Here is a 12,445-nt window from a genome sequence, read left to right on the forward strand (position 1 = left end):
ATTTTACACAGTAATTCTTACTCTTATTCTTAATATTATTCTTATTTAATTGTTTATTTGTATTCATTTATTCTTATATCTTATTTCATACATTTAATAACATACATTTACATTTAATCATATTAAATGTTGCAGTTCCACTGTTGAAGTTATTGTTTGTATCATCTTGGGTCCTTCGGACACTTATCCAGAGAAGGTTTATTTCTTTCCCATCAGTCAAATGAAGTCACAGTGAAGCATTGAGGGCCCCTGATTGGCCCCAGGCCCCTGGACTCCCACATGGGTTTGGCCACAGTTCCAAAGTCGATGCATTGTAAACACGGAGCGAAAGCCAAGAGCTGATACTGATATCCCCAAAGGTGTGCAGCCCTCTGCAGCATGTGTGTGTTTGTGTATGTTAATGGCTGTTTCATTAGTGCAGTTGTGTGTGTGCGTGTGTATTTGTGCATGCACCATTTACCTGTGTGAGGTTTTGTGTGTGTGTGTGTGTGTGTGTGTGTAAGTGTAGGCCTATCTTTGGACGGTGAGTAGAGGAGAAGCATATTTAGAAATTCAAAACAAACAGTCGCCGAGTTGAAATCCAACAAAGGAGCGTTGACTGACGGTACAGTGTGGAAGTACGGAGGTGAAGAGAGAGACTGTGAGACAAAGAAAGAGAGAGGGAGAAAGAGAGGGAGAGAGGGAAAGAGAGGGGGTGGGCAGCAAGTTGAAACCTAAGCTTTCTGGACCCTGTTTTCCCTTCCTTCGGGCATTCTGTGGCTGGTAAAAAATGTGCTGTATATTTGAAGTGTTGGATCACGTGACAGAGGCAGGGTTTGTGAATCAAAGTACACATGATTTCAGGAGGAGAGAGATAGAGAGACAGAGAGAGAGAGAGGGTGTGTGTTGGTGAGAGAGAGAGAGAGAGAGAGAGAGAGAGAGAGAGAGAGAGAGAGAGAGAGAGAAAGAGAGAGACTGGAAAAGGAGAGGGAGGCGGAATGCAACAGGCTGAGCTCTCTCGTCACTGTGAGAGGGACTTCTGACTGACAAACACAGCTACTACTCTCAGCTCACTTCTCCTCTCAACCACCCTCGCTCAGCAGCACCCAGGGCGTCCGTCGCATCCCAGCTCTGGTAAGTTGTGCTCGTCCAGAAGCCTTTTTGTTTTTTTGAGATCTTCTTTTTCCTATAACTTCAGAGTGTTGGCAATGCGTGTGTGTGTGTGTGTGAGGAAGAAGCAGACGGACAGAGGACATGTCAGAGCTTGAGTGAGACGTGTGTGTGTGTGTGTGTGTGTGTGTGTGTGTGTGTGTGTGTCTTCTCTCTCTCTCCCCCCTTATGTGTGTGTGTGTGTGTCTTTTTTTTCTTTTTTTCTGGGAAAGCATGAGTGCAGAGATTGAGTTTCCTGAGGACAGCTTTAATTGAGAACAGAGATTTCGAGCGAGGGAGAAAGAACAACAGAAACAGCGAAGGGAAGGGAATGAAAGCTGATCGGCACATGAATGTACTCTGGGGCTGCTCCATGTGAGGAGATGAAGGCTTGTGCTGGTGTGTGTGTGAGTGTGTGTGTGTGAGTGTGTGTGTCCTCATTTCTTTCTGCCCATCCATCCATGTGCCTCCATCAGACTCATCTCTGTGTTTATCCCTGACTTCATTAGCTCTGATTTGCTGAACGGCTGAAACCAGTTAAAAATGGATGTTGGAATCCCCCAGATTACAAAGAATGACATCAATAAGAGGGGACGTTACTATACAACCCGCTGCAAACTGGTTTAGATAGTCGCTCACATCTGTGTGTCTGCTGCTGCGAGCGTCTCAGGCCGTTTTCCAACACGAGACAAAGTCGCAGCTGGCTGTCGAACTTGATGGATCACTCAATCGACATCCCGAATGGCGGAGTGGGTCTGGTATACCTGAGTGTGTACACACTCACTCCCTCATCTGCTTCAACCTTATGTAAACAGGTCTCCATCCACACAGTGACATTAGTGCGATGGAAACGTTGAAATAGGTTACTCCGGAGATCAGAAGACAATCTCCTGTGTGTCTCATCTCTGCTGCTTTGCATTGTGAGTGTGTTCAAGTTATTGCACATGTTGTGGGGACCTGTGTTCCTTATGGGGACAACAAAGAAGTACCCATAATGCAAATGGTCGTGTGTGTGTGTGTGTGTGTGTGTGTGTGTGTGTGTGTGTGTGTGTGTGTGTGTGTGTGTGTGTGTGTGTGTGTGTGTGTGTGTGTGTGATCCATGTGATCCGGTGGGGTTGAAAGGTTGGAAACAATTTTGATTGGAACTCTCTAATGAAGAAACACACCAGGGAAACTGTCCCTGGATTGATTGAGAGTTACTGTGATACTTTTCTGGAAAGATGTGACGCTGCTGAATAGTTTAAAAACAGATTTTAAAACACTGTGAGCGCCATAACCAAAACTTTTTATACATCCAAGAAATGTATGAAAGAAATCGAAAAAATCGAAAACAGGTCAGATCAGACAAGGTCGACCCTTTGAGATGAAAAGTTTATTCTTGCCAAGTGTGTGTGTGTGTGTGTGTGTGTGTGTGTGTGTGTGTGTGTGTGTGTGTGTGTGTGTGTGTGTGTGTGTGTGTGTGTGTGTGTGTGTGTGTGTGTGTGTGTGTGTGTGTGTGTGTGAATAAACTTACTGACCCCAATCATATTGAAACACAAGCTCCTTTTATACACGTGTGAATCACTTCCCTTTGTGCGACATCTTCCATTTAAACCCCGCCGCGTGATTGATTTTGATTAAGATGCGATTCATCTGCTGCATCCCGAGCTGACCTGAGCTGAGCTGCCTGCGTCCGCCCACTGACACCATATTGCCCAGCGGTCGCACCACGCCACCCTGTGCAGTGTGAGCGTTTCTAACAGACTCTTGTCAAGTCTATTTCAGATCAATTTTCCTTTATGTCTCGCAGAGTGTTTATGAGCGCGTCCGCAGGAACACATAGCAAAGCAAAGCATAAACAGCTGGGTGTAAACAATGCATACTATGTCAGAGATCACATTCTGGAGGAGAGTGGTAGACTCGCTAAATATAACCCCCTTCTTCTCCTCTGATTGGACGGCTATTTATCACTTTGTTGTCAGTGGACGTCCCCACAGTGTTGGCTATTGAGTGAGCTCTTTTTTATTTCAGCTTTTAGAATCGGAACATTTAGGGTGGATGCATCTGCTCTTAGTTAAATCCTACTTTCCCCCTTTTTGGTTTCGTCATTCAGTGAAGAGACTTCCAGAAACGTTTGCGTGTGCTTGCATGTGCATGTGTTTGGGTGTGTTGGATAAAAACTCCTCTAACCGCTCTGCAGTCTCATCTTTGTTCTCAACACTTTTAAAGAATGACAGCCCCTCAGGCTGAGGAGGATGTCTGGCTCCACTCTCTCTCCCTCTCTTTCCCCTCTTTCTTGCTGACGTCTTTCTTTCTTTATTTCCTCTGTATGTATATATTGAAAAAAACCTCCACCTTCTTTTCTGGCCCTCGTCAGCTGAGTTTGATTTTGTACGGGGGTTGTTCTCTTGCTCGCCACATATAAATGGAAACGGGGAACTTCCAAAACAAAGAAGCAAGCGTTTTCTTACTTGACTTTGAGAGCAGAGGACACAAATCTTTTCTTGTTCTGCAGAGTTACATATTGTCTTCCGAGTTATTTAGAGAAAGTTTGGTGAGAGCCGTGCACTGGCTGCGGTTTGGACCCGACGTGCCCAATTGGCTTCAGAGAATTGGATGTGACTTGTAACATTCAATGTTGCTTTCACTGCACTTTTTAGAAAACTCAAGGCTGGATGTGTCTCACTGTGTCCAAAGAGCTTCTCAGTGTGTTTAATCGAGGCCCGGGGCTGCTCTTCAGCGAAGGCTAAAAGTCCTTTAAACACACCACTAATCCTCTGTGTGGAGCAGAGATTGAGCTTGTGTGTGTGTGTGTGTGTGTGTGTGTGTGTGTGTATGTGTGTGTGTGTGTGTGTGTGTGTGTGTGTGTGTGTGTGTGTGTGTGTGTGTGTGTGCGTGTGCGTGTGGTTGGGGGGGGGGTGCTCAGCCAGTCGTTACACTCTCTTTTTTGCTTTAATACTAAATGAAAAGCTGCCTACCAAAATGCTTCAATTAGGCCTGACCCTTGTCCAGGCCGCTGAGCCTGGAGCGACAGGGGCTGACCCCTGGCTCCAACCTGTGGACCCTCGGCAGCCCACAGGGTCGGCGCCGCATAATGGCAACACTGTGTGTTTTATGAAACATTACCATCGTCAACATCATCCCCATTAGCACTGCTCACACAGAATTCACACTGTGTTATTCCAAGTATCGTTGGTAGCTCAAATCTGCGCACAAAACTTAAGCTGTGAGTTAGAGGAGAGTCAAGTGATGCTTTCTGGTGCCCATGACATCTTGGTCGGTCCATTGGTCTATAAGAAAAAAATGTTTATCATCACCTGACATGTTCACATTGTATGTTAATCTAAAGATACCTAATTATTAAATATTAAAATATTCACAAGAAATCAAATGAAAACGTTGAATTCTTTGCTTTTTTGCTCAAAGGTTCATTGTGTAAGATTTAGGTGAAAAGGATCTATTGGTGGAAATTGAATATAAAATAACCGTACTGAGGTTTTCACCCGTGTGTTTCATCTAAATTGTACCTATTGTTGTTTTCTTTACCCTAGAATGGGCTTTTTATATTTAAATACTTTATATTTACAACTGGACTAGGTCTTCTTTACGGAGGCCGCCATGTTTTTTACACTCAAAACTCATACACCTTTTGAGTTTCTAAGACAACTGAAGGCTACCACAGGTTCTCTTTTATGTTTGGAAGGGGAGGGTGAGGTGAGGGGTGTTCAGCTGCAACGTGACACTTCACCACTAAATTCTACACACTGAACCTTTAAATAATGAGTCAAATGATTAAATGGTTACTAAAACCTATCAGCTAATTGATTAATGGATTAACTGTTTCAACTCTTTATTTGGTCATAATCACTTCACATGACAAAAACCCATAAAACTAATTCACAGCTATTATGACACAGTAGAGTGCATACCTCCTCCACCAAGGCCCAACAGTCCCCTCATGAAACCACATTTAAATTCTTTCTTGAGTCATGCCCCACGCCTCCGCAAGGTTTTTTTTTTATCATGAATTATTCTCTTGAGAGAAATTCATGAAGATGTTGCAAAAAAAAAACAATCTCACAATAAAGTGAAGTAGAAATTCCGGATCCAACCCCCGATCCAGATCCACATAAAAATGTAATAGATTCTTTCTTGAGCCATGCTTCACCCCTCGTCAAAATTTAATGGAAATCGTTTCTGTAGTTTTGGCATAATCCTGCTAACAAAGAAGGTCTAACAGTCACTACATTCACATTTTTATTTGGATATGCACCAAAGAAAAATTCAGGATCCAGCCCCTGATCTGGATCCACACCAAAATCGAATGGGTTCTTTCTTCACCTTTGTCCCACCCCTCCACTCAGTTGAGTAGTTTTTGCGTAATTCTGCTGAAAAACAAACAAGTGCAGACAAGGAGGTAACAAGACTACAGCACATATCATGGTTTAAAAATGTGTAAAGTTCAAATTGTACAAGATCTTTCTCATCAGATCCTCATGTCTTTATAAACCGTTTGATTCAGATTTTTTTTTTTTATATTAAAAAAAGAATGCTGTTATAGTTGAACACATGGTTCCTCTTGTAATTTTCTTTTCTGGGAACAGAGATTGAGTCCATAAACTTTTCTAAGCGAGCGGATGTACTGTAATTCTATTTTACGAGTTGTACTGTGGCCTGAAGTGAAGAATGAAGACTGAAGTTCAATTTCAAGTTCTAGAGTAAAATTAAAGTCGTCGTCAGACATATTCAGAGATATGCTTATTCGATTGTGAGAGTTAGATGAGGACATCGATAACACGCTTGTGTCTGTATGGTAAATAATAATCACTTTAGCATAAGGCCCTGCACAGACCCAAAAGTGACGTCAATCATCTCATCCAAGCGAAATAAAGCAAATAAGGGTATTTCCCAAAATGCAGAGTATTGTGAGATCGTCAACTTTGTTCTCCAGATGCTGTTTACTGTAAATGATTTTTAATATGATGATTTTCTGGCAATTATTCTGAAAGACGCCTTAAATGTTTGTACATCCCTGACTGAGGCCGGCGACATAATTGCGTGCATAAATTGGACATATGTGTTTACCAATGCCAGAAAGATTTTTGCGGTCTATAAGATATCTGTCAGACGCTGGTGCTTTATGGCCCCCGCAATAATTGTGCTCCTCAAATGACGTTTAGTCTGACATGAAATATTGGATGGTCATTTGTTGGAAAATCTAATTATGTTGTTTGTGGGTGACGGAGCCTGTGTTTTCTTCTCCTCCCTAATGGTTTCTGTGTGTCAGAATGTGTATTTTCTGCTTGGTGTGTTCAGCACAGCTCATCCCCTGGCTGCATTCTCTGAATAAGGCCGATTCGATTGTGGGTTTTATGGTTTACAACAACTTCAGCAGGGACAGTCCCGGCTGAAGTCATGGTTTTACTTGCTTTTGGCTGTTTTTAGTTCGTAGCCTTCATCTCCACTCAGACTCTGTCTTTGTAGTCTACTCTGCGGCTCCATAGGCGTCATGAAATACAGACATTGTATTTAAGTTTGTCGTCTTGGCTTCTTTCCCACTATCACACATTAATGGCTCTGCATGTTCAAGCGGAACAAAACCATAACCCGTCATCTGCTCTGCAACTAAAGCATGACAAAAACTTGATTCATTGCTTCATGTTGATTTTAAAATGATGAATAGATTTCAGAAAAATGAGAAAGAATTGCAGATTAATTCACTAGATACAGATTTTTATTTGGATCCACACCAAATTGCACACACCTATTGTATATCAGTCCTCTAATCAGGCCTGATTTTTCATTCAACAAGATCCATGAATTATTCTCAAAGAAACCAATGAAAATGTTGCATAACGCTCTTTCTCACAATGTTAAAGAAAGAAAGACAAAAATCTGGATCCGCCGCTGACCCGGATGTGCACCAAAATTTATGAGATCTTTCCCGACCCATACCACATCCTTCAGCCAAGATTCGTGGTAATGCGTCTGGTAGTTTTTGTGTCATCCTGTTCACAAACACACAAACCAACAGACACACAGACAGGGGTGAAAACATAACCTTCTTGGCTGAGGAATAAAAATAAATCACATATCCACAAAAGAACAACAAGCCCAAAGAGCCATAAGCTCTATTAATGGCCGCCTAGTTTCCAGCTGACTCACTTCACTCTGGATGAAACATACTTACGCTCAAGTATGAAACAGAAACACGACCAAATAGTTGGACGGGAAAAAAACAAACACCTTTTTTGAATTTCTATTAACACAGTTCAGAAAATTAAAGTGCAGACGTTTTCGGTTCATGTGGCCTGTTCTCACTCCAAAGGATCAAAGTGTGTTTATCATCAAATAAACACTTTTTGTTTTTAGTCTTAGTCAAGTGTTCACACTCTAACTGGGCTAAGACAAAAAAGACACTTTTTAGTACAGAAAAACATCATCATGTAATCCATCTGAAATGCTAACACCGCTAACACTGCGCACACTCATCAACCACATGTTCCCACAAAATAAAGGGCGTTATTATGTGATGTGGAGCCCAGTGTTCATACCCTCTGGTTGCAGTTTGTAGTAACAGGAGTTCCCCCAAGCATCACGGAGCTCTGTCACCTTCCTGTACCGCCGGCTCCACCCTGACCTACTCTGTGTTACTGGAAAATGTTAATATATACCTCTTAAACCCTTCATCTTTTTTTTCCCCATAGATCAATTTACGTTTGTATTAAAAATGTTTCCAACTAAATTCCTAAAGTCGGGTATAATTAAAAAAGTTCCCATAGTGCAATAGATCTAATAGTTTTGACCTCTGCAAGCAAGCAATTAATCAACCAATCATGTGTTAGTTACCATCATCTGTTGGTGATTATAGATTGGTCTATTGGGTACAAGCATGGGCCGTATATAAAGATGGATGATATGACATAAGTATCTCGATCACACCCTGGCTGCCGGCTGCCGGCTGCAGCGTAGGTCATAAACCCCCTGACCCGTGTTGGTGACTGGGACATGGACCAAACTACAAAGTCAAACTACATGTTACATTTTCTCAAAGATGGTTTCTGACAGTGACACCATCTGGGGCTTATTTTTCCATTAAGTTTTGTTTTCATCAGTTATTTTGATGATACAAAAATGTGGTGAAACTAACTGAGACCAATTTGTGATCGGCCGAGAGCGTTTTTCGACGAGACCTCGCTACTGCCAGCTGCACCCCCCCCCCCCCCCCCCCCCAGCCGCTATTGGCTGGCTCCGATTGCGCAAGCGTTCATATGCAGGATCTTTCAGCCTCATTTTTAACCTAAATAAATTGTTCAGCTGAAGGCCTCTGTTTCACGCCTCCACCTGCAGTCAATCTGATTCCAAATCATCCTCACAAGGAGAAATCTAGTTCACAATTTAGTTTTTCCTTTTTTTGCAAAGCACCATGTGCACTGCTGACGGCAGCTGTGCAGGAGGAGTCCACAGGCTGCGGTTGTTTTCCTTGTTGCTGTAGTAAATCCTGTTTATTAATTACTCGCTGTGACATGAATAAACCTGTGTGTAAATAGTCATTATGCACGATTTGATCTGGATGACCTTTACTTCACACAGGGGCAGAAGTGTTCCCGATTCTGTACGCATCAATTACATTTAATAATTAAGTCTAACACGGTCAAATAGCCAGTTAACATTTAGGGAAAGTGATTAGGGCTAAACAGTGAGTTTCAAAATCTTACTAATAGCACTTCATTTCCATTTGAAGTAATTGGTCCACTTGTGTTTGCAAAATGCACTGGGACAAGTGAGTTAGGAGTTGTTGTTTATGGATCCATGCAAATGAAAGGAGGATGTGAGGACGCTGCTGGACAGAGCGATCACGTCTCGATCGGATCTCGATGTTGACACTGCAGACATGAATGAATAAAAGGTGTATATGTAGATACAATCTGGATATGAGATGCATATCAATACCAGGCGTAAATGGAGTCAGGTTGCGTGTGTCCCACTTCTGACAAATGGTTAAAACAGGAAAAAGAAAAAAACGATTTCGCTTTTTTTCTTCTTATGCATTCAATACGGTAAACAGTGTATTAATATAATACTTTTCTGGTCTTGATGACCACTGAAGGTGCTCTACAGTACAGTTATGCTATTCACCCATTCACACACATATACAGGGCATCTACAGTGTGTGCAGCACTTTTCTCTATTAAACATCAGGGTTAGGACACTTTGGCACGCTGAATGGAGAGGCAGGGGCTCAAACCACCGACCTTCTGGTTAGTGGATGATCCGTTCTGTCCCAGTGATCCTGAAAAAAAAAATGTTTTTATGTATTTATTTAATGGTGGCAGCATCACATTTCACAGACCTCGGTCACTTACAAGCTACATATAACATTTGGCGTGTCCTACAGAGCTCTTGTATACTCATGCATGTGTCACAAGTACGCTGTGTGATTAAGTAAAATGTGTCAAAGTGGCCGAGAGGAAATCTGAGCTTCATATTGTACATTTGGAGTTGTGGTCTCCTAAAATACTGGACACAGGTCGTTTTCACATGAACGACCTTGTGAAAATGAACCAGCACAGTGTGAAGGGCCTCCTCTCTCTCTCTCTCTCTCTCTCTCTCTCTCTCTCTCTCTCTCTCTCTCTCTCTCTTTCTTTGTGTGTGTAAGTGTGTGTGTTTGTGTGTGTGTGTGTGTCCTTTCATAACTGTGACCTAAAGCTGATTTGGGTTGGAAAAACCATAAAGTTCACATTTACACCCAGCCTAACTCGATCCAGATGATGCTCCTAATAAGCACTTAAAACATGCTATTCAAAAAGGAGAAAACATTTTTTTTCAATTTGGTCTAGAAGATTTTTACAGCTGCAGCGACAATGCGTCAAACACAGTGAAGCAGTTGCTAAAAGTGTTGTTGGTTGTGATTTGTGTGAAAACGAGAAAAGTTGACAGCGTGTAGTGGTTTGTTGGAAAACACAGGGAGACGGAAAGCCCCGATCGTTTTTACACCGAAGCTGTTTTTAATCGGCATACTCTGGAAAGAAAAAAAAAAAACAGGGCATTGGTTGTGTGTGTGTTGGTGCGTTGGTGTGTTTGTGTGTCAGCAGGACCAGCACCAGGTGACCCAGTCTGACCTCACCCAGCCAGGTCTCATAAAAGCAGCATTGAGGCTTGGAGGCCCAGAGACACAGCGCAGCTTTTGTTGCCCTACCCAAGGTGTATTCCCCCTGGAGGGAGAGCAGGGGGGTTGGGGGGGGTTACTCATTAGAGAGAAAGAAACCTTTCCTTGGCTCGGCCGCACATTATTTCATAGTTTATCAGTGGATATAAAGCTGTGTCTTTATTTTTATGTATGTTTTTTGCGAGCACTCGGCCTGTTTCTTCGCTGCCTCCTCCCACGCTGCCTCACCACACTTTCTTTCTCTTATTAATCCAGCTTCCAGTGTGGATCTAATTAATAGGTCTGTGCACTTCTTACACATGGTCCGCCAGATGCTCCAAACTCCCTCCCGTGCTCTTTCCCTCGCTTTCTCTCCCCTTACATCTTTTTCCATAGACTTTTTTCAGCTTTCGACACTTTAATTTTTTTCTTCTTTCTCCATCCCGGTCCTTTTTATACATCTGGCTTTCATACCAGTGATTTTGGTCGTTTGAATTTGATTGGTTTTAAATCTAACTCAAACGTGGCCTCTGTGGAAGGATTCTCCGTCCTGTATTTACTCCTTTCATTCTTCAAGGTCAATTGCAGCTTTCAGTGGTGCTTCAGCGTGTGTGACCGACGCTGCGTGTTCTCTGCTGATTACTTGCCCATGAGCATGATTAAAGTCACAGAACATCTGCGTGCGTTTACTCCTGCGGCCTGCATGTCCGTGCTTGTGTGTACCTGTGTTCTGATTGTAGGGAAGCGTGTGTAAGCATATGGATGTTTTAAGAGGGGACCAGTCCACATCAGACCAGTGGCAGACTTCTTTTTTTAAACGCCACACAAACTGTGTTTGACAGTTTTTGATCATCACAGACAAAAGTTCTTTGAGGTAACAGTTGCAGGGACTCTCCACGGCTGGCCGTCGCAGCGAAGAGAAACCACAGCAGAGCCAGGCAATTAGAGAAAATATGTCAATATGAGAAATGTGGCTTTAAAAACAACACTCGCTCACTGCGCTGACTGTGTGGCTTTGTGTGTGAATGTGTAATATGTGTGAGGGAAAGAAACATCCACTGTAACCAGAGTATGTAGAACAGCTCAGCTCTAATAATAGCAGCAAAAATGTCTGATTTTTTTTCACCCTGATTTTCCCACTAAGGATAAACTGAATATTAGAAACAGACATCATTATAACTGTGTTCAATTCAACCGCAGCACAAAGTTAAAGGTCCAGTGTGTAGGATTTAGGTGAAAGGGATCTATTGGCAGAAACTGACCATAAAAAAAATCCTAGTGATGTTTTCACTAGTGTGTTGCATATGAATTGTACAATTTGTTGTTTTATTTACCCTTGAATGGGCCTTTTATATTTAAATACTTTATATCTACATTGGGAGCGGGTCCTCTCTATGGAGGCCGCCATGTTTTTTTTACAGAAGTCCAGACTGGACAAACTAAACACCTTTTGAGTTTTGATGACAACTGAAGGCTGTCATAATTTGGAAGGGCAGTTTGAGGTGAGGGGTAATCAGCTGCAACACGCAACTTCACCAATAGATGTCACTAATTCCAATGCACTGAACCTTTAAACCTCTACATGACTCATGTCTAAAACAGTGTCAACTAAAGTGGACAAAATTTCTCTTTCGTTAAAATAAGAATTATTGCAGGACTCATGTTAGACAAATTTTATGGTAAACATAGAGATATGTTAGTATGCTGTAAATATATATAAACCACTCAATAGTCTTAATAGTAAGACATTTTGTTGTGATTATATGATCAATTTTGGTATGAAGCTTATTCAAATTAGATAAAAGAGTTTTCTTAGAATCTGGAGTAATGAGGCCTGAAGCGACTGATGTGGTTTAAGCGTTGAGTTAACCTTCTGACCTAAAGCATGTGTTTCAAATCTTGTGTTATTGAGTCACCCAGACAGTTTTGGATAGATGAGACCGTTTATCGATCTGATCCAGGGGGGGGTGAAAGATCGGAAACATTTTAATTAGATCCGTTTTCTAATGAAGAAATATACCAGGAAAACTGGTTTATTGAGAATATTGTTTCTGGAAAGTCATGATGCTACCGAATATTGACCTCCACCAAGGAGGTTATGTTTTCACCCCAGTTTGTTAGTTCGGTTGTATGTTTGTTTAATTGTGAGCAAGATTGTGCAAAAAGCCACCAGATGGATTCCCACTTGGT

The 12,445-nt window shown here is 42.1% G+C and overlaps 1 protein-coding gene across 1 annotated transcript in view; it reads left to right on the forward strand.

Annotated features, from left to right (window-relative positions):
* Positions 1 to 925: 925 nt before the first annotated feature.
* LOC117761713 (retinoic acid receptor gamma-A-like) overlaps positions 926 to 12,445 on the forward strand; it is a 35,975-nt gene continuing 24,455 nt past the window's right edge. The window contains exon 1 of the mRNA XM_034585880.1: positions 926 to 1,113. The gene's annotated coding sequence lies outside the window, so the exon portion shown is untranslated. The remainder of the gene's footprint in view (positions 1,114 to 12,445) is intronic.

The sequence above is a fragment of the Hippoglossus hippoglossus genome, chromosome 5 (assembly GCF_009819705.1).
Source record: "Hippoglossus hippoglossus isolate fHipHip1 chromosome 5, fHipHip1.pri, whole genome shotgun sequence".
Taxonomy (NCBI): Eukaryota; Metazoa; Chordata; class Actinopteri; order Pleuronectiformes; family Pleuronectidae; genus Hippoglossus; species Hippoglossus hippoglossus.